At 44.5% G+C, this 26564-nt stretch overlaps 1 pseudogene; it reads left to right on the top strand.

Annotated features, from left to right (window-relative positions):
- The window catches only part of LOC124034686, a 127640-nt pseudogene that overhangs the window by 60943 nt on the left and 40133 nt on the right, over nt 1-26564 (top strand).

Raw genomic sequence — 26564 nt, 5'->3', positions numbered from 1 at the left:
GTTCCCCATCAACAAGTCGTGGCGGCGGGGGAACCGGGACCGGCGGGTTAATGCGTGCCTGAAACACAGGTTTTATTTTAGACACATGAAAGGTAGGATGAATTCTCCTATATGCCGGAGGAAGCTTGAGCCGGACCGCCACCGGACTAATGATCCTGGTGACTTTGAACGGGCCGATAAATTTGGGGGCAAGCTTGTTCGAAACGGATCGGAGTGGAATGTTCTTAGTAGAAAGCCACACTCTTTGGCCAACGACGTATACCGGAGGCTTCGACCGGTGGCGATCGGCCTTAGCCTTGGTGCGCGCCCCCACCCGGAGAAGAGTCTCACGGGCTCTGCTCCATGCGTGACGGCACCTCTGGATGAAAGCGTGAGCGGAGGGAACAGTGACCTCGGACTCCGTACTGGGAAAGATAGGTGGCTGGTAACCTAAACTACACTACCTCAGAGAGACCCGTGGCTGCCACTGGCAACAAATTGTGAGCGTACTCAACCATAGAGAGTTGTTGACTCCAGGAAGAGGGATTCTTAGAAACCAAACATCGCAACACTATCTCCAAATATTGGTTGGCCCTCTCCGTTTGACCGTTGCTCTGGGGATGAAACCCTGAAGACAGGCTGACACTCGTTCCCAGTAACCTACAAAACTCTTGCCAAAACTTGGACACAAATTGGGGCCCCCTGTCAGAAACTACGTCCATCGGCAGGCCATGTAAGCGAAAGACGTGATCCACGACAGTTACCGCTGTCTCCTTGGCAGATGGTAATTTAGGCAAGGGAATAAAATGAGCCGCCTTCGAGAACCGGTCCACCACGGTCAAAACAACCGTCTTGCCCTGGGAGGGCGGAAGGCCGGTAACAAAATCTAGCGCGATGTTGGACCAGGGTCTCGAAGGGACCGACAGCGGTTGGAGTAACCCATCTGGGGGTCGATTAGAAGTCTTCCCAGTGGCACAAACCGAGCAAGCCAAGACAAAACTGTGAATGTCACGAGCCATCAGTGGCCACCAAAAGCGTTGCTTAACCAAAAGCTAGTGCGGCTGACTCCTGGATGACACGCTACGTTGGAGCAATGCCCCCACCGAATAACATCGGACCGACACCCCTCCGGCACAAACAACCGATTAGGCGGGCAACCGGGCGGAGGCGTTACCCCTTCTAAGGCCGTTTTGACCCTCGATTCAACCTCCCATGTGAGTGTGGAGACCACTAGGGTCCCGGGTAGGATGCACTCGGGAGTGGATGGGCGTTCGGAATGGTCAAAAATGCGAGAAAGGGAATCGGGTTTGACATTCTTGGAACCCGGGCGATACGAGAGAGAGAAGTCAAAACATCCGAAAAAGAGTGCCCACCGCGCCTGCCTGGAGTTGAGTCGCTTGGCGGTTCTGATATATTCCAAATTTTTGTGATCGGTCCAAACTATAAAAGGTACCCCCGACCCCTCTAACCAATGGCGCCACTCCTCCAGTGCTAACTTCACTGCCAACAACTCTCTGTTGCCAATGTCGTAGTTGCGTTCCGCAGGTGATAACCGATGGGAAAGGAACGCGCAAGGGTGCATCTTGTCGTCAGAAGAGGAACGTTGGGAAAGTACTGCACCTACCCCCACCTCTGAAGCGTCCACCTCCACCACGAACTGACGCGAGGGATCGGGAGCTATGAGGATGGGAGCCGAAACAAAGTGGCTCTTGAGTTTGGCGAATGCAGCCTCGGCTGTATCGGACCACCTGAACGTCACTCTGGGGGAGGTTAAGGCGGTAAGAGGAGCGACTATCTGACTAAAGTTGTGAACGAAACGCCAGTAGAAATTGGCGAATCCCAGAAACCTCTGTAGGGCCTTACGGGAATCTGGGCTAGGCCAATCCACCACAGCCTTAACCTTGTCAGGATCCATGCGAATACCTTCAGTCGAGACGATGTAACCTAGGAATGGAACGGATTGTGCATGAAAAATGCATTTCTCCGCCTTGACAAAAAGTCCATTCTCCAACAACCTCTGAAGCACTCGTCTGACGTGCTGAACGTGTTCCTGGAGAAAAGAAGAAAAAATCAGTATGTCATCCAGGTAAACATATGAACTGATCAATCATATCTCTCAGCACGTCATTGACGAGTGCCTGGAAAACCGCTGGGGAGTTGGATAGCCCAAAAGGCATGACCAAATATTCGAAGTGCCCTCTGGGGGTGTTAAACGCGGTCTTCCATTCGTCCCCCCCCCTTATGCGAACCAAATGATATGCATTACGTAAATCCAACTTAGCTCCCTGTAACCTTTCAAAGGCTAAGGACATCAACGGTAAGGGATAGGTATTCTTCACTGTGATGTTATTCAACCCACGGTAATCAACGCAAGGACGCAGAGATCCGTCCTTCTTCCCCACAAAGAAGAACCCCGCCCCCGCTGGAGAAGAGGAAGGACGAATGAATCCAGATGCCAGAGAATCAGAGATGTATCTCTCCATAGCCTCCCTCTCAGGAACAGAGAGTGAATATAACTTGCCTTTAGGCGGAGACTCACCTGGCAATAATTCTATTGCACAGTCATAGGGACGATGCGGAGGAAGAGAAGCAGCACGGGACTTACTGAACACCTCCTTCAGGTCGAGGTATTCAACGGGCACGTTAGACAAATCCACTGCCTCCTCTAGAAACACAGAATCAGACACAGACGAACAAGCAGACACGAAACAGGACTCAAGACACTTGTTACTCCACATGGATATAGAGTTATGAACCCAGTCAACTCTGGGGTTGTGTTGGGTGAGCCAAGGGTGGACGAGAACTAATGGTGCAAGGGGTGAGTCCATGAGTAAAAATGATAGTGTCTCAGTGTGATTGCCAGAAGTGATGAGTGTGATAGTATAATATATATATTATATTTTTAAATGTTGGGGAGTTCTTGACCATTGAGAGCGTTGACGGACATCTTGTGCGTGAGTGAGGTGATAGGAATCTGGAGTTTGTGAGCGAGCTTGAAGTCCATGAAATTACCCTCTGCTCCTGAGTCCAGTAAGGCTTGGGTGTCGTGCGTGTGGGTGGCCCATCTTATTCTTACCGGGAGGAGAGTAGATGATGAGGTCTTCTCTGTGGTGACACCACCCGATAGTAGCCTCATGCTTACTACCGGGCCTGATCTTTTACCGGGCAGGAGTGGATAAAGTGGCCCGCTCTACCACAGTAGAGACAGAGTCCTTGGGATCTCCACCTCTCCCTCTTCCCGGGAGAGGCGAGCTCTCCCCAGCTGCATGGGTTCGTGAGCGGAGGCTGAACTGGCCGTGTTCCTGCCGCTGGCATGCCAGCCCTCCGTGTCGTTATACGGTCTGTTAGGGAATGCTCGGCGGCCAATACGACTCAGACGAGCGTCGACCCTCAAGGCTAGTTCCACTAGTCCATCTAAACTCCTGGGAAGGTCCAGAACATAAATCTCCTTCTGCGCAGACAATCAGGCCGAGATTGGGAACCACGCCCACACAAACGAGAGAGAGAGAGAGAGAGAGAGAGAGAGAGAGAGAGAGAGAGAGAGAGAGAGAGAGAGGGAGAGAGGCAGTGGATTCATGAACCGTGACAGGTACAGTACACTGATCAATAACACTGAGGACTACAGTACACTGATCAATAACACTGAATACACTGATCAATAACACTGAGGAGTACAGTACACTCATCAATAACACTGAGGAGTACAGTACACTGATCAATAACACTGAGTACACTGATCAATAACACTGAGTACACTGATCAATAACACTGAGGACTACAGTACACTGATCAATAACACTGACTACACTGATCAATAACACTGAGGACTACAGTACACTGATCAATAACACTGAGGACTACAGTACACTGATCAATAACACTGAGGACTACAGTACACTGATCAATAACACTGAGGACTACAGTACACTGATCAATAACACTGAGGACTACAGTACACTCATCAATAACACTGAGTACACTGATCAATAACACTGAGTACACTGATCAATAACACTGAGGACTACAGTACACTGATCAATAACACTGAGGAGTACAGTACACTGATCAATAACACTGACTACACTGATCAATAACACTGAGGACTACAGTACACTCATCAATAACACTGAGGACTACAGTACACTGGTCAATAACACTGAGGACTACAGTACACTGATCAATAACACTGAGGACTACAGTACACTAATCAATAACACTGAGGAGTACAGTACACTCATCAATAACACTGAGTACACTGATCAATAACACTGAGTACACTGATCAATAACACTGAGTACACTCATCAATAACACTGAGTACACTCATCAATAACACTGAGTAGACTCATCAATAACACTGAGTAGACTCATCAATAACACTGAGTAGACTCATCAATAACACTGAGTACACTCGTCAATAACACTGAGTACACTCATCAATAACACTGAGTAAATTCATCAATAACACTGAGTAGGCTCATCAATAACACGGAGTAGTCTCATCAATAACACTGAGTAGACTCATCAATAACACTGAGTAGGCTCATCAATAACACTGAGTAGACTCATCAATAACACTGAGTAGACTCATCAATAGCACTGAGTAAATTAATCAATAACACTGAGTAAATTCATCAATAACACTGAGTAGACTCATCAATAATACTGAGTAGACTCATCAATAACACTGAGTACACTCATCAATAATACTGAGTAGACTCATCAATAACACTGAGTACACTCATCAATAACACTGAGTAGACTCATCAATAATACTGAGTAGACTCATCAATAACACTGAGTACACTCATCAATAACACTGAGTACACTCATCAATAATACTGAGTAGACTCATCAATAACACTGAGTAGGCTCATCAATAACACTGAGTAGACTCATCAATAACACTGAGTAGGCTCATCAATAACACTGAGTAGACTCATCAATAACACTGAGTAGACTCATCAATAGCACTGAGTAAATTCATCAATAACACTGAGTAAATTCATCAATAACACTGAGTAGACTCATCAATAATACTGAGTAGACTCATCAATAACACTGAGTAGACTCATCAATAGCACTGAGTAAATTCATCAATAACACTGAGTAAATTCATCAATAACACTGAGTAGACTCATCAATAATACTGAGTAGACTCATCAATAACACTGAGTAGACTCATCAATAATACTGAGTAGACTCATCAATAACACTAAAATTCATCAATAACACTGAGTAGACTCATCAATAGCACTGAGTAAATTCATCAATAACACTGAGTAGACTCATCAATAGCACTGAGTAAATTCATCAATAACACTGAGTAGGCTCATCAATAATACTGAGTAGACTCATCAATAACACTGAGTAGACTCATCAATAGCACTGAGTAAATTCATCAATAACACTGAGTAAATTCATCAATAACACTGAGTAGACTCATCAATAATACTGAGTAGACTCATCAATAACACTGAGTAGACTCATCAATAACACTGAGTAGACTCATCAATAACACTGAGTAGACTCATCAATAACACTGAGTACACTCATCAATAACACTGAGTAGACTCATCAATAACACTGAGTAGACTCATCAATAACACTGAGTAGACTCATCAATAACACTGAGTACACTCATCAATAACACTGAGTAGACTCATCAATAATACTGAGTAGACTCATCAATAACACTGAGTAGACTCATCAATAGCACTGAGTAAATTCATCAATAACACTGAGTAAATTCATCAATAACACTGAGTAGACTCATCAATAATACTGAGTAGACTCATCAATAACACTGAGTAGACTCATCAATAATACTGAGTAGACTCATCAATAACACTGAGTAAATTCATCAATAACACTGAGTAGACTCATCAATAGCACTGAGTAAATTCATCAATAACACTGAGTAGACTCATCAATAGCACTGAGTAAATTCATCAATAACACTGAGTAGGCTCATCAATAATACTGAGTAGACTCATCAATAACACTGAGTAGACTCATCAATAGCACTGAGTAAATTCATCAATAACACTGAGTAAATTCATCAATAACACTGAGTAGACTCATCAATAATACTGAGTAGACTCATCAATAACACTGAGTAGACTCATCAATAACACTGAGTAGACTCATCAATAACACTGAGTAGACTCATCAATAACACTGAGTACACTCATCAATAACACTGAGTAGACTCATCAATAACACTGAGTAGACTCATCAATAACACTGAGTAGACTCATCAATAACACTGAGTACACTCATCAATAACACTGAGTAGACTCATCAATAATACTGAGTAGACTCATCAATAACACTGAGTAGACTCATCAATAACACTGAGTAGACTCATCAATAACATGTCTCATGACCTGTCACACACCTTCCCATTACAGAGACAGTCAGGATTTCGTTGCAATCAATCTCTCACTATGTGACTTTTAGGAGATGGCTGATGGCGAAATAACATGTTATTTTCTCTCTTTCTCTCTCCCTCTCTGTATTTCTCTGTCTCTCCATCCTTCTGTCTCTCTCTTCATCTCACTCCTTCTCTTCATCTCTCCCTCTCTTCATCTCACTCCCTCTCTGTCTCTCTACCTTTCTCTGTCTCGCTCCCTTTCTCTGTCTCTCCATCCCTCTCCATCTCTCTGTCTCTCTCCCTCTCTTTCTCTCTCTCTCCATCCCTGTCTCTCTCTCTCTGTCTCTCTCTCTCTTTCTCTCCATCCCTCTCTCTCTCCCTTTCTCTCTCTCTCCATCCCTCACTCTCTCCCTTTCTCTGTCTCTCCATCCCTCTGTCTCTCTCCCTTTCTCTCTCTCTCCATCCTTCTCTCGTTCCCTTTCTCTCTCTCTCCATCCCTCTGTCTCTCTCCAGTCACTTTGCCTGTCTGTCCTCCAAGTACATGTTGTCTGGTATTCCTGCTGTGATGAGTACTCTATTGGCCAATATCAACGCCTTCTACGCCCATCCTACGACCATCACCAACGTCTCCGCATGTGACCGCTTCAATGCCTCCAACTTCGGGGTAAGACTCTTCGTTATTGTATTTGCTGCTTGGTAAACTCTGCAGTGTGTGAGTCGCTACCCATCCCGGATCCGGGATCGTGACTACGGCTCAAGCTCATTACCATAACGCAAAATGCAAAAAAATATTATTATAAATATTTAACCTCCACACATTAACAAGTCCAATAGCTCAAATGAAAGATAAACACCTTGTTCATCTACCCAGCAAGTCAGATTTCTAAAATGTTTTTCGGCGAAAACATAGCACATATTTATATTAGATCACCACCGAAACAAAAGACAAGAGGCAGCCATTTTGTCCCAGAAAATATAAAATTTAAAAGTAGGATTTTTAAAAAAATAATTCACTAACCTTTTGAAAATCTTCATCAGATGACAGTAATATGACATGTTACACAGTACATTTATGTTTTTTTCAATAATATGCCATTTATATCCATAAATCTCTGTTTACAATGACGACATTTCAAAAAATGCTACTCAAATGTCCGGAGAAATGATGATAGCTCCGACAGATAACGTCAGATAACAAGCAATAAACATGACTAAATATACATGTTCTACACATAGTTACAAAGATACACTTCTTCTTAATGCAACCGCTGTATTACATTTATTTTTAACGTTACAGAATTCGTTCACTGGGCTATACTGAGACGGCGCTCAGATATTAGCAGTATGTCTCCTCTACGTTTGGAGTCCACAGAAACCCAAAATAACCACATAAATATTCCCTTACTTTTGAAGTTCTTCGATCAGAAGACGTAGAAGGAGTCATACTTACCCAATACATCGTTTGGTTTCAAGTTGTGTGTCTCTGTATTAGCATATGCTAACAGCTTCAGCTGAAATGCACCCAAAATGACTACTGGTCCCGCACTCTTGCGCATCAAAACTTCAAAATTACATATTATATGTCGACTAAACTGGTCAAACTAAGTGCAGAATCGAGCTTTATGATGTTTTTAACATGTAAAACAATGATCAGCGCGAACAAACAAACCGACATCAATTGGTGTTTCTTGGAAAAGAAAGCGCCCCAAATCGGCCGCGCGCAATAGAGTGCATGTATTTTCGAGTGACCCGAACGTTTTTGCCCGCCAAAGGACGAGGCCGCGCGAGATTCTCACAATGAACGTGTCATTTGGAAGCAGACATCGCGCTGAACACATACAAACTGTTCCCAGATCGCTAGCTGCTTGGGAAGGGTGGGGGCGATGACGTCAAAATTGTCCCAACTTTTCTGTTGCCAAGAGAGAGTTTGGGAGAATGGCTGCCCTGAGAGTTCTGCTTTACATATAGACATAATTTAAACGGTTTTAGAAACTTTAGAGTGTTTTCTATTCAATAATAATTATTATATGCATATATTAGCAATTTTGGGAAAAAATATTTTCAGTTTACTATGGGCACACACTTCCTCCAAAGGGGGCAGTATTTAGCCCTATCTCCAAGAGGTTAAAAGCTGTGTGACAGAGACACACCACAACATGACCATAGCATAAAAAACAGGTGTATATTATTCACAGGGAGTCTCAGAGTAGCAGTGTTATGGAAAGGGGATCCTACTCCTACTTCTACCATGGGACGTGTTGTGAATTTCGAGCCCAGTCGTTGCCAGTTGAGAGAGACCAGACGCAGTCAGAGGCCAGTCTTAGCCAGTTGAGAGAGACTAGACGCAGTCAGAGGCCAGTCTTAGCCAGTTGAGAGAGACCAGACGCAGTCAGAGGCCAGTCTTAGCCAGTTGAGAGAGACCAGACGCAGTCAGAGGCCAGTCTTAGCCAGTTGAGAGAGACCAGACGCAGTCAGAGGCCAGTCTTAGCCAGTTGAGAGAGACCAGACGCAGTCAGAGGCCAGTCTTAGCCAGTTGAGAGAGACCAGACGCAGTCAGAGCCCAGTCTTAGCCAGTTGAGAGAGACCAATTGTCCGGGTAATTCTCAACCAAAATATCCGGTCGGAGACCGGAGGAAATGCGTTGCCTTGCGTCTGTTTGACCAAGAAACAAAGCCTAGGCAAATGACAAGACTCTAGACAACGTGTGGAAGCTGTAGGTATTGCAACCTCAGCCCCATTAAATGTGGTTCACCTTTATCAATGGGTTCAAGTCGCGCATGGATATATATTTCCATTTTCAGTGATCAGATTTTCCTGCGCTTTTCGATGAAACGCACGTTCTGTTATAGTCACAGCCATGATTTAACCAGTTTTAGAAACGCCTGAGTGTTTTCTATCCACACATACTAATCATACGCATATACTATATTCCTGGCATGAGTAGCAGGGCGCTGAAATGTTGCGCGATTTTTAACAGAATGTTCGAAAAAGTAGGGGGTAGGATTAACAGGTTAATGGCTCTTGGGATCCTAGCCAACAGCACTAGTAGTGCCACGGCAACTGAGATGAATGTCCATTTTGGCTCCGCCACCGGCTTTGTCCCCTGCCAGTCGCAGTCAGACGACTGTGATTCATGAGCAACTGGCTGCTGGCTAGCAATGTGTATTCAGTCTAATAGGCTCAGGGACTACCTGGTGTTACCATAAACGACCTATGGAGATGCCAAATTGGTAAGCGCCAACCTGTTTCACTTCTGACTAGAATTAAGGTCGGTTGTGAGGTTGGCGTGAGCTTGCTGTTTCTTACTAACTGTAGTGATAGTGGATTGCTAGATTGGTGACAACCTGTTTCCCTACTGACTATAGTGAGAGTTTGTTGCCAGATTGAAAAGCATCTGCTGTTCCCTACTGACTATAAAGTGACTGGGTTGCCAGATTGAAAAGCGTCTGCTGTTCCCTACTGACTATAAAGTGACTGGGTTGCCAGATTGAAAAGCGTCTGCTGTTCCCTACTGACTATAAAGTGACTGGGTTGCCAGATTGAAAAGCGTCTGCTGTTCCCTACTGACTATAAAGTGACTGGGTTGCCAGATTGAAAAGTGTCTGCTGTTCCCTACTGACTATAAAGTGACTGGGTTGCCAGATTGAAAAGCGTCTCCTGTTTCCTACTGACTATAAAGTGACTGGGTTGCCAGATTGAAAAGCGTCTCCTGTTTCCTACTGACTATAAAGTGACTGGGTTGCCAGATTGAAAAGCGTCTCCTGTTTCCTACTGACTATAAAGTGACTGGGTTGCCAGATTGAAAAGCGTCTGCTGTTCCCTACTGACTATAAAGTGACTGGGTTGCCAGATTGAAAAGTGTCTGCTGTTCCCTACCGACTATAAAGTGACTGGGTTGCCAGATTGCCAGAACCTTCCGTTCCTGTTTCTGACAAACAGATTTACATTTACATTTACATTTAAGTCATTTAGCAGACGCTCTTATCCAGAGCGACTTACAAATTGAAAAACTAACTGACAACTAGTGAAAAGCTCAAACCAACTTTATTCACCCACTGGGTCAAACAGTTGAAAAGACAACGCCATCACAAGTATTTATACCCTCCCACTAGGCGGAGTCAACTCTAGACAGCCAATAACTCTCTGTTGCTAAAGCAGGAATTTATTAAGTGGTGTGTTCTCAATTCATCTGACCTGACCTAGGCCCGAATTCCTCACTCCTCCCTAATCCGTGGCTTTTCCCCCACTCAGTAACTCCATACCCCTAGTTCTTATCCGCCTTCCGTTGACTCCACCGTATACAGTGCCTTCGGGAAATATTCAGACCCCTTGACCTTTTCCACATTTTGTTATGTTACAGTTTTGTTCTAAAATTGATTAAATACTTATTTTGTCTCAGCAATCTACACACAATACCCTATAATGACATCACAATACCCCATAATGACATCACAATACCCCATAATGACACCACAATACCCCATAATGACATCACAATACCCCATAATGACATCACAATACCCCATATTGACATCAATAATTAGTGTACTCATTTTGGATAGAGATTTGTATTCATCTGAATGTTGTTATTGATGGTTGAATGGTTGAATTCAGCTAGTGCTAAATGTCTCTGTTTTTCTCTCTCTGTCTCTCTCTCGCTCTATCTCTCTCTGTCTCTCTCTCTCTCTCTCTCTGTCTCTCTCTGTCTCTCTCTGTCTCTCTCTCGCTCTATCTCTCTCTGTCTCTCTCTCTCTCTCTCTGTCTCTCTCTGTTTCTCTCTCGCTCTCTCTCTCTGTTTCTCTCTCGCTCTCTGTCTCTCTGTCTCTCTCTCTGTTTCTCTCTGTCTCTCTCTGTCTCTGTCTCTCTCTTTCTGTCTCTCTCTGTCTTTCTCTGTCTCTCTTGGTCTCTGTCTCTCTCGCTCTGTCTCACTCTGTCTCTCACTCTGTCTCTCTCTGTCTCTCTCTGTCTCTGTCTGTCTCTGTCTCTCTCTCTCTGTCTCTCTCTGTCTCTGTCTCTCTCTCTGTCTCTGTCTCTCTCTCTCTCTCTCTCTGTCTCTCTCTGTCTCTCTCTGTCTCTCTTGCTCGCTCTCTCGCTCTCTCTCTGTCTCTCTCTCTTTGTCTCTCTGTCTCTCTCTCTGTCTCTCTCCTCCAAAATAGAAAGATCGTTTTGTTAAGCTTCTTGATCAGCTACACAACTCTCTTCGTATTGACCTCTCCACATACAGAGTAAGTCTACATCTCTCCTAACTAGCTTATCTACCTACCAACTGCCCACCATGTCTACCTACGCTACCATGTAGGTAGTCTATTAAAATAACATCAAATTGATCAGAAATACAATGTAGACATTGTTAATGTTGGAAATGACAATTGTAGCTGGAAATGGCAGATTTTTATATGGAATATCTACATAGGCTTACAGAGGCCCATTATCAGCAACCATCACTCCTGTGTTGTCGTGGAAATATTCGGCCAATCATATTAGATTGAAAGGAGGGGTACAGATCAGGGTTGGGTTATAAAAAAAGATCAGAAACTTTAAACATCCCATAGAGCACCATTAAATGGAAAGGATATGACACCACAACAAACCTGCCAAGAGGTGGCCGCCCACCAAAACTCACAGATCAGGCAAGAGGGGCATTAATCAGAGGCAACAAAGAGACCAAAGATAACCCTAAAGGAGCTGCAAAGCTCCAAAGTGGAGATTGGAGTATCTGCCCATAGGACCACTTTAAGCCTGACACTCCACAGAACTGGGCTTTAAAGAAGAGTGGCCAGAAAAAAGCCATTGCTTTGGCAAACACCAAACACGTTTGGTGTTTGCAAAAAGGCATGTGGGAGACTCCAAAAACATATGGAAGAAGGTATTCTGGTCAGTCAACACTAAAATTGAGCTTTTTGGCCAGCTATGTCTGGCACAAACCCAACACCGCTCATCACCCCAAGAGTACCATCCCCATAGTGAAGCATGGTCGTGTTAGCATCATGCTGTGGGATGTTTTTCACCGGCAGGGACTGGGAAACTGGTCAGAATTGATGGAATGATGGATGGCGCTAAATACAGGGAAATTCTTGAGGGAAACCTGTTTCAGTCTTCCAGAGATTTGAGACTGGGACGGAGGTTCACCTTCCAGCAGGACCCTAAGCATACTGCTAAAGCAACACTCGAGTGGTTTAAGGGGAAACATTTAAATGTCTTGGAATGGCCTAGTCAAAGCCCAGACCTCAATCCAATTGAGAATCTGTGGTATGACTTAAACATTGCTGTACACCAGCGATACCCATCCAACTTGAAGGAGCTGGAGCAGTTTTGCTTGAAGAATGGCCAAAAATGGCCAAAAATCCCTGTGGCTAAATGCACAAGCTTATATATCCCAAGAGACTTGCAGGTGTAATTACTGCAAAAGGGGGCTATAAAGTATTGACTTTGGGGGGGGGTAATGCACGCTCAAGTTTTCTGTTTTTTTGTCTTATTTCTTGTTTGTTTCACAATAAATAATATTGTTCTATAAATGTTGTGTAAATCAAATGATACAACCACCCCCAAAAATATATTCTAATTCCAGGTTGCAAGGCAACAAAAGAGCCAAAGGGGGTGAATACTTTCGCAAGGCACTGTACGAGATCTTCAGTTTCTTAGCAATTTCTCGCATGGAATAGCCTTCATTTCTCAGAACAAGAATAGACTGACGAGTTTCAGAAGAAAGTTATTTGTTTCTGGCCATTTTGAGCCTGTAATCCAACCCACAAATGTTGATGCCCTAAATACTCAACTAGTCTAAAGAAGGACAGTTTTATTGCTTCTTTAATCAGTACAACAGTTTTCAGCTGTGCTAACATAATTGCAAAATGTTTTTCTAATGATCAATTAGCCTTTTAAAATTATAAACTTGGATTAGCTAACACAACGTGCCATTGGAACACAGGAGTGATGGTTGCTGATAATGGGCCTCTGTACGACTATGTAGATATTCCATAAAAAGAATCAGCTGTTTCCAGCTACAATTGTCATTTACTACATTAACAATGTCTACACTGTATTTCTGATCATTTTGATGTTACTGTAATGGACAAAAATAGCTTTTCTTTCAAATAAAAGGACCAGTCTAAAGGTCCTTCACCCTGACAGTCTAGACCAGTCTAAAGTCCTTCACCCTGACAGTCTAGACCAGTCTAAAGGACCTTCACCCTGACAGTCTAGACCAGTCTAAAGGACTTCACCCTGACAGTCTAGACCAGTCTAAAGGACCTTCACCCTGACAGTCTAGACCAGTCTAAAGGTCCTTCACCCTGACAGTCTAGACCAGTCTAAAGGACCTTCACCCTGACAGTCTAGACCAGTCTAAAGGACCTTCACCCTGACAGTCTAGACCAGTCTAAAGGACCTTCACCCTGACAGTCTAGACCAGTCTAAGGTCCTTCACCCTGACAGTCTAGACCAGTCTAAAGGTCCTTCACCCTGACAGTCTAGACCAGTCTAAAGGACCTTCACCCTGACAGTCTAGACCAGTCTAAAGGACCTTCACCCTGACAGTCTAGACCAGTCTAAAGGACCTTCACCCTGACAGTCTAGACCAGTCTAAAGGTCCTTCATCCTGACAGTCTAGACCAGTCTAAAGGTCCTTCACCATGACAGTCTAGACCAGTCTAAAGGACCTTCACCCTGACAGTCTAGACCAGTCTAAAGGACCTTCACCCTGACAGTCTAGACCAGTCTAAAGGACCTTCACCCTGACAGTCTAGACCAGTCTAAAGGTCCTTCACCCTGACAGCCTAGGCCAGTCTAAAGGACCATCACCCTGACAGTCTAGACCAGTCTAAAGGTCCTTCACCCTGACAGTCTAGACCAGTCTAAAGGACCTTCACCCTGACAGTCTAGACCAGTCTAAAGGACCTTCACCCTGACAGTCTAGACCAGTCTAAAGGTCCTTCACCCTGACAGCCTAGGCCAGTCTAAAGGACCTTCACCCTGACAGTCTAGACCAGTCTAAAGGTCCTTCACCCTGACAGCCTAGGCCAGTCCATAGAACAGTAGATGTGTTATGTCTATGGGGGCTTGAACATAGACTAAGCCTACTCCTTGACTTACCGATGGACCCTCTCTCCCTCACTCGCCTCACTCCATCACTCCCCTCTCTCCCTTCTCTCCCCATCTCATCCTTCCTCTCTCCCTCACTCCCCTCTCACCCTTCTCTCCCAAACTCTTCCCTCCTCTTTCCCTCACTCCCCTCTCTCCATCACTCCCCTCTCTCCCTTCTCTCCCCATCTCGTCCTTCCTCTCTCCATCACTCCCCTCTCTCCCTCACTCCCCTCTCTCCCCAACTCTTCCCCCTCTCTCCCTCACTCCCCTCTCTCCCTTCTCTCCCCAACTCGTCCTTCCTCTCTCCCTCACTCCCCAACTCGTCCCTCCTCTCTCCCTCTCTCCCCAACTCTTCCCCCTCTCTCCCTCACTCCCCTCTCTCCCTTCTCTCCCCAACTCGTCCTTCCTCTCTCCCTCACTCCCCTCTGTCCCTTTTCTCCCCTGTCTCCCATCTCTTCCGCTTTCTCCACCTATCCCCCCATCAGAATAACTTCCCAGCCAGTAGTGCGCCTCGTCTGCAGGACCTGACGTCTACTGTGGATCTGCTGACTAGTATCACCTTCTTCAGAATGAAGGTACGGAAATATGTCTTAGTGTCACACAGATAAACACACACACACACACACACACACACACACACACACACACACACACACACACACACACACACACACACACACACACACACACACACACACACACACACACACACACACACACACACACACACACACACACACACACACACACACACACACACACACACACACACACACTGTAGTTTATAGTTCGTTCATTGGTATGAATGTTCACATACAGTAGCCTAAGTACTGTGTTTTACTCTGTTCAGGTGTTTAAATGCACTTTACATTTGTTTTATTTCAGGCAGTGTTGCACTGCCTGAATGTCTGTCTGTCTGTCTGTCTGTCTGTCTGTCTGTCTGTCTGTCTGTCTGTCTGTCTGTCTGTCTGTCTGTCTGTCTGTCTGTCTGTCTGTCTGTCTGTCTGTCTGTCTGTCTGTCGGTATGACTGTCGCTCTGTCTCCCCTCTGGGTCTGTGTCTCTCTGCTGTCTCTCACTCTGGGACTGTCTGTGTTTGACTGTCTGTCTCTCTGTCTGACTATCTCTCTGTCTGCCTGTCTCTCTGTCTTTGACTGTCTGTGTGACTGTCTTTCTGTCTGAGTATCTGTCTGTCTGACTGTCTCTCTGTCTGACTGTCTCTCTGTCTCCCTCGTGTGGCCAGGTGTTGGAACTTCAGAACCCCCCCAGGGCAGCCCATGTGGTGAGAGACTGTGTGAAGGCCTGTGGTAACTCCACCTACGAGTACATATTTAACAACTGTATAGACCTCTACATGAGACAGTTCCAGCCCGCCCTAGTACCTGTGAGTACAATCAGGAAGAATACTAACCTTATAAATAATAACTATTTCTGAGTGCAGGCCTGCAACACTAGATTTCAGATTGTATTTTACTGATCATTTTTTTTGCGATGTGAATATTGTGTTGCTGGTTCCATTTGGGTCCAGTTGAGAACCACTGGTCTAAAAAACAAAATAAATAAAAATATAAACATTAATAATCAAAATAAATAAAAATATAAACATTAATAATCAAAACAAATAAGAATAAAAACATGAATAATATAATGGCTAATTCCCTTCTCTTTCCCACAGCCCAAGCCAGAGCCAGAGCAGAAAAAGGAGAAGAAGAAGAATGAAAAGGAGAAGAAGCAGGGAGAGGAGGGGGCTGAGGACGAAAAGGAGGAGGAGGAGGAAGATGAAGAGAAGAAGAGGGAGGAAGTGAAGAAGGAGCCAGAAGAGACAGGGCCTACTATCCACAACCTGGACTTCTGGCCAAAGCTCATCACCCTCATCGTCTCCATCATAGAAGAAGATAATCACTCCTACACACCCATCATTAGCCAGTCAGTACACACACACACACACACACACACACACACACACACACACACACACACACACACACACACACACACACACACACACACACACACACACACACACACACACACACACACACACACACACACACACACACACACACACACACACACACACACAGTGGGAAGAAAAAGTATATGAACCCTTTATAATTACCTGGATTTCTGCATAAATTGATCATACAATTTTAGGATCTTAATCTAAGTCACAACAATAGACAAACAGTCTGCTTAAACTAATAACAAATAAAATTGTTCATGTCTTTATTGAACACACCGTGTCAACATTCACAGTGCAGGGTGGGAAAAGTATGTGAACCCTTGGATTTAATAACAGGTTGACCCTCCTTTGGCAGCAATAACTTCAACCAAATGTTTTCTGTCGTTGCGGATCAGACCTGCGCAACGGTCAGGAGGAATTTTGGACCATTCCTCTTTACAAAACTGTTTCGGTTCAGCAATATTCTTAGGATGTCTGGTGTGAATCGCTCTCTTGAGGTCATACCACAGCATCTCAATGGGGTTGAGGTCAAGACTCTGACTGGGCCACTCAGGTTCAAATCAAATCAAATCAAATCAAATCAAATTTTATTTGTCACATACACATGGTTAGCAGATGTTAATGCGAGTGTTGAGCTTCAAATGACTTGTGCTTCTCCTGTTCTTGATAAACTTGGGAATGCAGTGATAACCAACAAGTAATCTAACTAACAATTCCAAAACTACTGTCTTATACACAGTGTAAGGGGATAAGGAACATGTACATAAGGATATATGAATGAGTGATGGTACAGAGCAGCATACAGTAGATGGTATCGAGTACAGTATGCCCAAACCATATTTCCACATACATATGAGATGAGTATGTAGACAAAGTAAACAAAGTGGCATAGTTAAAGTGGCTAGTGATACATGTGTTACATAAGGATGCAGTCGATGTTGTAGAGTACAGTATATACATATGTATATGAGATGAATAATGTAGGGTAAGTAACATTATATAAGGTAGCATTGTTTAAAGTGGCTAGTGATATATTTACATCATTTCCCATCAATTCCCATTATTAAAATGGCTGGAGTTGGGTCAGTGTCAATGACAGTGTGTTGGCAGCAGCCACTCAATGTTAGTGGTGGCTATTTAACAGTCTGATGGCCTTGAGATAGAAGCTGTTTTTCAGTCTCTCGGTCCCAGCTTTGATGCACCTGTACTGAGGTCAGGACTCTGACTGGGCCACTCCAGAAGGTGTATTTTCTTCTGTTGAAAACATGTTGTTATTGATTTACTTCTGTGTTTTGGGTCGTTGTCCTGTTTCATCACCCAACTTCTGTTGAGCTTCAATTGGCGGACAGACAGCCTAACATTCTCCTGCAAAATGTCTTGATAAACTTGGGAATAGATTTTTCCGTCGATGATAGCAAGCTGTCCAGGCCCTGAGGCAGCAAAGCAGCCCCAAACCATGATGCTCCCTCCACCATACTTTACAGTTGGGATGTGGTTTTGATGGTGTGCTGTGCCTTTCTTTTCTCCACACAGTGTTGGGTGTTCCTTCCAAACAACTCAACTGTAGTTTTAATCTGTCCACAGAATATTTTGCCAGTAGCGCTTCTTCCGTGGTGTCCTCCCATGAACACCATTCTTGTTTAGTGTTTAATGTATCGTAGACTCGTCAGCAGAGATGTTAGCATGTTCCAGAGATCTCTGTAAGTCTTTAGCTGACACTCTAGGATTCTTCTTAACCTCATTGAACATTCTGCGCTGTGCTCTTGCAGTCATCTTTGCAGGACGGCCAATCCTAGGGAGAGTAGCAACAGGGCTGAACTTTCTCCATTTATAGATCATTTGTCTTACTGTGGACTGATGAACATCGAGGCTTTTAGAGATACTTTGTAACCCTTTCCAGCTTTATGCAAGTCAACATTTCTTAATCTTAGGTCTTCTGAGATCTCTTTGGTTCACATCAGCAAACAAACATTTTGTGAGTGTTTTTATAGGGCAAGGCAGCTCTAACCAACATCTCCAATCTCGTCTCATTGATTTGACTCCAGGTTAGCTGACTCCTGACTCCAATTAGCTTTTGGAGAAGTCATTAGCTTAGGGGGTTCACATACTTTTCCCAACCTACACTGTGAATGTTCAAATGACGCATACAATTGTAGACAAGAAAAATACAATATTTTGTGTGTTATTCGTTTAAGCAGACTGTTTGTCTATTGCTGTGACTTAGATGAAGATCAGATCAAATTTGATGACCAATTTATGCAGAAATGCAGGTCATTCCAAAGGGTTTACATATTGTTTCCTTGCCACTGTATATATAAATCCTGTTGTTTAATTCAGCATGTCTAACTGGTCTGTGCCCCTGACCTCTGACCTCTGTGTTCCCAGGTTTCCTCAGGAGCTCAACGTGGGAAAGGTCAGTGGTGAGGTCATGTGGAAGCTGTTCCCATCATGACATTCTCATTATCGCCTACCTTTGTTTCTGGTTCTGACAAGTTTGTGAGTGTGTGTGCATATGTAACGACTGGTTGATGATGGCCGAGTATGTCTGTGTGTCAGTAGTAGCTTATCTATAGCCCCTTTACACACTAGTACCACTATGTAGCATGGTACTACTGTTGTTTATCATACATAGAGCCATGTCCCATGCTAACATTTGCTGACATGTTAGAGATGGTTGATGTTGACTCCAGAGGGCTTCTGTTGTTTAGGATTCTCATTATCGTCTACCTTTGTTTCTGGTTCTGTCCACTCTGTCTCCACGTCATCTCTCTCTTCCCATCATGTTTAGGATTCTCATTATCGTCTACCTTTGTTTCTGGTTCTGTCCACTCTGTCTCCACGTCATCTCTCTCTTCCCATCATGTTTAGGATTCTCATTATCGTCTACCTTTGTTTCTGGTTCTGTCCACTCTGTCTCCACGTCATCTCTCTCTTCCCATCATGTTTAGGATTCTCATTATCGTCTACCTTTGTTTCTGGTTCTGTCCACTCTGTCTCCACGTCATCTCTCTCTTCCCATCATGTTTAGGATTCTCATTATCGTCTACCTTTGTTTCTGGTTCTGTCCACTCTGTCTCCACGTCATCTCTCTCTTCCCATCATGTTTAGGATTCTCATTATCGTCTACCTTTGTTTCTGGTTCTGTCCACTCTGTCTCCACGTCATCTCTCTCTTCCCATCATGTTTAGGATTCTCATTATCGTCTACCTTTGTTTCTGGTTCTGTCCACTCTGTCTCCACGTCATCTCTCTCTTCCCATCATGTTTAGGATTCTCATTATCGTCTACCTTTGTTTCTGGTTCTGTCCACTCTGTCTCCACGTCATCTCTCTTTCCCATCATGTTTAGGATTCTCATTATCGTCTACCTTTGTTTCTGGTTCTGTCCACTCTGTCTCCACGTCATCTCTCTCTTCCCATCATGTTTAGGATTCTCATTATCGTCTACCTTTGTTTCTGGTTCTGTCCACTCTGTCTCCACGTCATCTCTCTCTTCCCATCATGTTTAGGATTCTCATTATCGTCTACCTTTGTTTCTGGTTCTGTCCACTCTGTCTCCACGTCATCTCTCTCTTCCCATCATGTTTAGGATTCTCATTATCGTCTACCTTTGTTTCTGGTTCTGTCCACTCTGTCTCCACGTCATCTCTCTCTTCCCATCATGTTTAGGATTCTCATTATCGTCTACCTTTGTTTCTGGTTCTGTCCACTCTGTCTCCACGTCATCTCTCTCTTCCCATCATGTTTAGGATTCTCATTATCGTCTACCTTTGTTTCTGGTTCTGTCCACTCTGTCTCCACGTCATCTCTCTCTTCCCATCATGTTTAGGATTCTCATTATCGTCTACCTTTGTTTCTGGTTCTGTCCACTCTGTCTCCACGTCATCTCTCTCTTCCCATCATGTTTAGGATTCTCATTATCGTCTACCTTTGTTTCTGGTTCTGTCCACTCTGTCTCCACGTCATCTCTCTCTTCCCATCATGTTTAGGAGTCTCATTATCTTTCATGTAATGTCTCCTACCAGCCATTCTGTCTTTAGTCATGTCTCCTACCAGCCATTCTGTCTTTAGTCATGTCTCCTACCAGCCATTCTGTCTTTAGTCATGTCTCCTACCAGCCATTCTGTCTTTAGTCATGTCTCCTACCAGCCATTCTGTCTTTAGTCATGTCTCCTACCAGCCATTCTGTCTTTAGTCATGTCTCCTACCAGCCATACTGTCTTTAGTCATGTCTCCTACCAGCCATTCTGTCTTTAGTCATGTCTCCTACCAGCCATACTGTCTTTAGTCATGTCTCCTACCAGCCATTCTGTCTTTAGTCATGTCTCCTACCAGCCATTCTGTCTTTAGTCATGTCTCTGTTCTGTCTTTAGTCATGTCTCCTACCAGCCATTCTGTCTTTAGTCATGTCTCCTACCAGCCATTCTGTCTTCAGTCATGTCTCCTACCAGCCATTCTGTCTTTAGTCATGTCTCCTACCAGCCATTCTGTCTTTAGTCATGTCTCCTACCAGCCATTCTGTCTTTAGTCATGTCTCCTACCAGCCATTCTGTCTTTAGTCATGTCTCCTACCAGCCATTCTGTCTTTAGTCATGTCTCCTACCAGCCATTCTGTCTTTAGTCATGTCTCCTACCAGCCATTCTGTCTTTAGTCATGTCTCCTACCAGCCATTCTGTCTTTAGTCATGTCTCCTACCAGCCATTCTGTCTTTAGTCATGTCTCCTACCAGCCATTCTGTCTTTAGTCATGTCTCCTACCAGCCATTCTGTCTTTAGTCATGTCTCCTACCAGCCATTCTGTCTTTAGTCATGTCTCCTACCAGCCATTCTGTCTTTAGTCTGTCTTTAGTCATGTCTCCTACCAGCCATTCTGTCTTTAGTCATGTCTCCTACCAGCCATTCTGTCTTTAGTCATGTCTCCTACCAGCCATTCTGTCTTTAGTCATGTCTCCTACCAGCCATTCTGTCTTTAGTCATGTCTCCTACCAGCCATTCTGTCTTTAGTCATGTCTCCTACCAGCCATTCTGTCTTTAGTCATGTCTCCTACCAGCCATTCTGTCTTTAGTGATGTCTCCTACCAGCCATTCTGTCTTTAGTCATGTCTCCTACCAGCCATTCTGTCTTTAGTCATGTCTCCTACCAGCCATTCTGTCTTTAGTCATGTCTCCTACCAGCCATTCTGTCTTTAGTCATGTCTCCTACCAGCCATTCTGTCTTTAGTCATGTCTCCTACCAGCCATTCTGTCTTTAGTCATGTCTCCTACCAGCCATTCTGTCTTTAGTCATGTCTCCTACCAGCCATTCTGTCTTTAGTCATGTCTCCTACCATTCTGTCTTTAGTCATTCTCCTACCAGTCTTTCTTTAGTCATGTCTCCTACCAGCCATTCTGTCTTTAGTCATGTCTCCTACCAGCCATTCTGTCTTTAGTCATGTCTCCTACCAGCCATTCTGTCTTTAGTCATGTCTCCTACCAGCCATTCTGTCTTTAGTCATGTCTCCTACCAGCCATTCTGTCTTTAGTCATGTCTCCTACCAGCCATTCTGTCTTTAGTCATGTCTCCTACCAGCCATTCTGTCTTTAGTCATGTCTCCTACCAGCCATTCTGTCTTTAGTCATGTCTCCTACCAGCCATTCTGTCTTTAGTCATGTCTCCTACCAGCCATTCTGTCTTTAGTCATGTCTCCTACCAGCCATTCTGTCTTTAGTCATGTCTCCTACCAGCCATTCTGTCTTTAGTCATGTCTCCTACCAGCCATTCTGTCTTTAGTCATGTCTCCTACCAGCCATTCTGTCTTTAGTCATGTCTCCTACCAGCCATTCTGTCTTTAGTCATGTCTCCTACCAGCCATTCTGTCTTTAGTCATGTCTCCTACCAGCCATTCTGTCTTTAGTCATGTCTCCTACCAGCCATTCTACAGCCATCTTTAGTCTTCTCCTAGTGTCTTTATGTCTCCTACCAGCCATTCTGTCTTTAGTCATGTCTCCTACCAGCCATTCTGTCTTTAGTCATGTCTCCTACCAGCCATTCTGTCTTTAGTCATGTCTCCTACCAGCCATTCTGTCTTTAGTCATGTCTCCTACCAGCCATTCTGTCTTTAGTCATGTCTCCTACCAGCCATTCTGTCTTTAGTCATGTCTCCTACCAGCCATTCTGTCTTTAGTCATGTCTCCTACCAGCCATTCTGTCTTTAGTCATGTCTCCTACCAGCCATTCTGTCTTTAGTCATGTCTCCTACCAGCCATTCTGTCTTTAGTCATGTCTCCTACCAGCCATTCTGTCTTTAGTCATGTCTCCTACCAGCCATTCTGTCTTTAGTCATGTCTCCTACCAGCCATTCTGTCTTTAGTCATGTCTCCTACCAGCCATTCTGTCTTTAGTCATGTCTCCTACCAGCCATTCTGTCTTTAGTCATGTCTCCTACCAGCCATTCTGTCTTTAGTCATGTCTCCTACCAGCCATTCTGTCTTTAGTCATGTCTCCTACCAGCCATTCTGTCTTTAGTCATGTCTCCTACCAGCCATTCTGTCTTTAGTCATGTCTCCTACCAGCCATTCTGTCTTTAGTCATGTCTCCTACCAGCCATTCTGTCTTTAGTCATGTCTCCTACCAGCCATTCTGTCTTTAGTCATGTCTCCTACCAGCCATTCTGTCTTTAGTCATGTCTCCTACCAGCCATTCTGTCTTTAGTCATGTCTCCTACCAGCCATTCTGTCTTTAGTCATGTCTCCTACCAGCCATTCTGTCTTTAGTCATGTCTCCTACCAGCCATTCTGTCTTTAGTCATGTCATTCTGTCTTTAGTCATGTCTCCTACCAGCCATTCTGTCTTTAGTCATGTCTCCTACCAGCCATTCTGTCTTTAGTCATGTCTCCTACCAGCCATTCTGTCTTTAGTCATGTCTCCTACCAGCCATTCTGTCTTTAGTCATGTCTCCTACCAGCCATTCTGTCTTTAGTCATGTCTCCTACCAGCCATTCTGTCTTTAGTCATGTCTCCTACCAGCCATTCTGTCTTTAGTCATGTCTCCTACCAGCCATTCTGTCTTTAGTCATGTCTCCTACCAGCCATTCTGTCTTTAGTCATGTCTCCTACCAGCCATTCTGTCTTTAGTCATGTCTCCTACCAGCCATTCTGTTTTTCCTCTATTTTGCTCTCTCCTTTCCCTCCCCTCTCTTTCTTTCTCTTCGTCTTGTACTCTCCTCTTCTCTCTCATGTTTTGTCTCTTATTTGTGTTACCATCTCAGCTCCCGAAACAATCTGGATCCGTACACTAGACATTATGCTGCTAAGAGGTGTGTGTGTGTGTGTGTGTGTGTGTGTGTGTGTGTGTGTGTGTGTGTGTGTGTGTGTGTGTGTGTGTGTGTGTGTGTGTGTGTGTGTGTGTGTGTGTGTGTGTGTGTGTGTGTGTGTGTGTGTGTGTGTGTGTGTGTGTGTGTGTGTGTGTGTGTGTGTGTGTGCGTGTGTGTGTGTCTTTGGGTTGATCACTTTTGCTCTGCTCTTATTATCTTGTTGACCACTAAAAGCCATTTCCCAGTGACTGCCTGTAATGATTTCAGCTGTGTTAGCCATGGGGGGTGACCAAGTCTAGACTAGCGTTTGCTGGCCGAGAGTACTTAGCACCTCCGAACGTGGAGTGGGCACCAATGTTACATGATAAGCAGCCAGATGTCAACAGCGGGCGGTCCCTAAAACAGGCAGACAAAGGCTAGATCCACATTCAGTGGCCTTTAGAAGGAGATGAGATTGAGCTCAGTACCAGTAAACGTGGGAAGAAGAAGAATATGTTTTACAGCAAAGTCTACCTTGTCTATACACTGTCTACACACTGACTACAGACTGACTACAGATGGAATATACACCGACTACAGATGGACTGCACACTGTCTACATACTGACTACACACTGACTACAGACAGACTACAGACAGACTACAGATGGACTACAGATGGGACTACAGACAGACTACACACGTTCTACACACTGACTACACACGTTCTACACACTGACTACACACTGACTACAGACAGACTACAGACAGACTACACACGTTCTACACACTGACTACACACTGCCTACACATTGACTACAGACAGACTACACACGATCTACAGACTGACTACAGACTGACAACACTGACTACAGATGGACTACACCCTGACTACACACTGACTACATATGGACTACACACTGACTACGGCACATAACAGAAACACACTGAACTGCACTGCACTGACTACAGACTGACTACAGACTGACTACAGAACTTCACTGACTACACACTGACTACAGAACTGCACTGACTACACACTGACTACAGAACTGCACTGACTACACACTGACTACAGAACTGCACTGACTACACACTGACTACAGAACTGCACTGACTACAGACTGACTACAGAACCACACTGACTACAGACTGACTACAGAACTGCACTGACTACACACGGACTACAGAACCTCACTGACTACACACTGACTACAGAACCTCACGGACTACAGCACATAACAGAAACACACTGACTACACACTGACTACAGAACCTCACAGACTACAGCACATAACAGAAACACACTGACTACACACTGACTACAGAACCACACTGACTACAGACTGACTACAGAACTGCACTGACTACACACGGACTACAGAACCTCACTGACTACACACGGACTACACACTGACTACAGAACCTCACTGACTACACACGGACTACACACTGACTACAGAACCTCACGGACTACAGCACATAACAGAAACACACTGACTAGTCCAAGAGGCTTCTAAACAGCTTCTACCCCCAATCCATAAGACTCCTGAACATCTACCCAAATGGCTACCCAGACTATTTGCAGTCCCCCCCCCCCCATCTTTACACCACTGCTACTCTCTGTTGTCATCTATGCATAGTCATTTTAATAACTCTACATACTTGTACATATTACCTCAAATAACCCCGTACATTGACTCTGTACCGACACCCCCTGTATATAGCCTCCACATTGACTCTGTACCGACACCTCCCTGTATATAGCCTCCACATTGACTCTGTACCGGTACCCCCTGTATATAGCCTCCACATTGACTCTGTACTACCCCCTGTATATAGTCTCCACATTGACTCTGTACCCCCCCCTGTATATAGTCTCCACATTGACTTGTTATTTATACTGACTGCTCTTTAAGCCTCCACATTGACTTGTACTGGTACCCCCTGTATAACCTCTTGATCTGCCTCCACATTTTGTACCGGTACCCCCTGATAGTCTCCAACTGCATTGTATATAGTCTCCACATTGACTCTGTTACCGGGCTCGTAGGTATACAGCATTTGACTGTAAGGTCTACACCTCCACATTGACTCTGTACCGCATGTGATATATTGATATTTTTTACTGCTCCTCTTAAAGTTACTTGTATCTTTTTTGAAACTTGACTCGTAGGTAAGCATTTCACTGTAAGGTCTACACCTAATTCAGAAACACACCGACTCTAACACAGCCTTGTCTTTCCCTGCCATCTTCGCTAAGGAGATGGGATCAATACATTTATTGGCAATTCATTATTAGAGTTTGGGACAGAGCAGTCCATCCCTTCAGGGACGTGTTCCCCAGGCATGACCGAGGAGTGTAAGACAGACAGAGGCTAACTGTGTGTGTGTGTGTGTGTGTGTGTGTGTGTGTGTGTGTGTGTGTGTGTGTGTGTGTGTGTGTGTGTGTGTGTGTGTGTGTGTGTGTGTGTGTGTGTGTGTGTGTGTGTGTGTGTGTGTGTGTGTGTGTGTGTGTGTGTGTGTGTGTGTGTTTCTGTCCTCAGAGCATGAGAAGCACCGTCTGTGTAAGAGTGCTGACTACATGAATCTTCACTTCAAGGTCAAGTGGCTTTACAATGAGTATGTGACCGACCTGCCTTCCTTCCAAGACACTGTACCAGAGTACTCTGCGTGAGTGACCACACACACACATCTCTCTCTCCCGCTCCCTCTCTCTCTCTCTCTCTCTCTCTCTCTCTCTCTCTCTCTCTCTCTCTCCCTCTCACTCCTGCTCTCTTTCTTGCGCTGCCCCTCCCACTCCCGCTCCCTCTCTCTCTCTCTCTCTCTCTCTCTCTCTCTCTCTCTCTCTCTCTCTCTCTCTCTCTCTCTCTCTCTCTCTCTCTCTCTCTCTCTCTC

Source organism: Oncorhynchus gorbuscha, linkage group LG04, assembly GCF_021184085.1.
Source record: "Oncorhynchus gorbuscha isolate QuinsamMale2020 ecotype Even-year linkage group LG04, OgorEven_v1.0, whole genome shotgun sequence".
Classification (NCBI taxonomy): Eukaryota; Metazoa; Chordata; class Actinopteri; order Salmoniformes; family Salmonidae; genus Oncorhynchus; species Oncorhynchus gorbuscha.
The sequence above is the reverse complement of the archived record's forward strand: the minus strand, read 5'-3'. Positions and strand labels throughout refer to the sequence as shown.